Below are 1,831 nucleotides of genomic sequence, written 5' to 3' on the forward strand. Positions count from 1 at the left end.
TGGTAATGGAAGCCGTATCAAGAGAGGCCGGAGTGGAGGGACGTTGGAGAGACAGAGACTTTCGGGATTTGGGGATGGGGCGATTTGGGAGAGAAGAGGGAAGAAGGGTTTTGGGAGAGAAATATTGGTGCGCGCGCGAGATTTTGGGATGGGGTGATTTAGGAGAGAAGAGGGAAAAGGGGTTTTGGGAGAGATTTGGCGGGCGCGATTTGGGGATGCTATTCGGGAAGGGGGAAAAGCCCTATTTTATTTTTTCCAACGGCGGTTGCTTATCCGTAAACTGGCAGCCATGTAAAAACACTGCTCATTTTACGTATACACGGGCGGTTCGTTGTGGCCGCCACTGGTAGTACGCCGCTGATACCGACATTTCTTGTAGTGTGACATGTGAGAAAGAAAGAAATGATAAGGGAGATGGGAACAATGATTTTGGCCATTATGAGGGGGGGTTGGAGAAGAAGACTGGGGAAAGGTAGGATTAAAAAAATAGAAAAAATAAATCCCTAATGTGGCTTATCGAGTATATATGCACTCGATAACGTTTGGTGGACTAATAAAACGATACCATGTCATAGCTGACGGAAATGTCCATGTTATCCAACTTGATGTGTCTCTCATATATCATGTGTTGAAATTTTTTAGTGTTACGGGAGAGTATAATAACTTGTACTCATCTGCACAACAAATGTGCATATGGCATAAAGGGACTGCGATCCATTTCATTCAACTTGTAGGTTCAGGCCATGGATGAATTTGTTGATCCTAACTTCCCCACTTCTAGGAATAATTAGGGTAAGATGGCAATATTCAACCGACCATGTTTTTGAAATAGAGGTGATGACACTATAACAAATCTAAATAAGCCCTTTCCTAATCACACGCGCATGTATAAACCATGTGCAAGCATAAGTGCTATTATGAAACATGTGTTCTTGATCAAATCTCATTGGTGGTAAGCATCAGCATATAAAATAAATTGATGGATAAATCTAATCATTAGTTTAGTTCTAACATCTAAGGTTTTGTTTGTCACTAATGGATTAATGGTTTAGATCTCTTTAGGGCCCACTTTTACAAATTGAGTGTATGCCCCACTTCTGGGGATGGGTTAATGTCAAAAAGGAAATGCAACCATTGTTTGACCCTAATTCACTTGCTAGATCATTGGTGATCATTCAATGTACTGTCAAAATCTATTGGTCAATCTCACTAAATCCAGTTTCAATCATAAATGTCTACTTAATGTGACTTTTGGTCCTTGCTCGATAGTGGTTGATGATTCATCTTATGGTCAAGATCTTACATGTGTGTTGCTTTTTTGAATATTAGGTACTTGATAACTAATATTATATAAATGCTTCTCTCTCAAGTTTCAATTGCCATGGAGCAAAGGGTGGTTTGAGTTTCTTAAGTGGACTAGTAGTGAATGTGCCTTAATTCAATGTTAATTCTAACTTACATTGTTATTATGTAGAAAGTGAAATTATAGAAAGTTGGGTCGATAGACCATCGGCACATATCACTTAATTGTTTGTGTAACACTCCGAACTTTTCAATTCCCAAGTATTGAAGTCTTCGAGTGTTATCCTAAAAATTCTATTTAGCATTCATAGGTGTAAGGCTTGTATCCTAGACTATACCGTTCCATAGACTCCTGCGATCCTCCCCGTCGAATTCCAGCAACCCGCGACCTGTAATCGGCATTTGCTCGCGACCCTAAGTCACATCCTGCAAATCTAAGTCGACTCGACCCAAGACTTATACTATTACGACCACGCCTCACCGTTATTCCAATGCTGCGTATTGCACACCAATGCGATACCTAGGCCAC

Source organism: Magnolia sinica, chromosome 15 (genome assembly GCF_029962835.1).
Source record: "Magnolia sinica isolate HGM2019 chromosome 15, MsV1, whole genome shotgun sequence".
NCBI classification, from domain to species: Eukaryota; Viridiplantae; Streptophyta; class Magnoliopsida; order Magnoliales; family Magnoliaceae; genus Magnolia; species Magnolia sinica.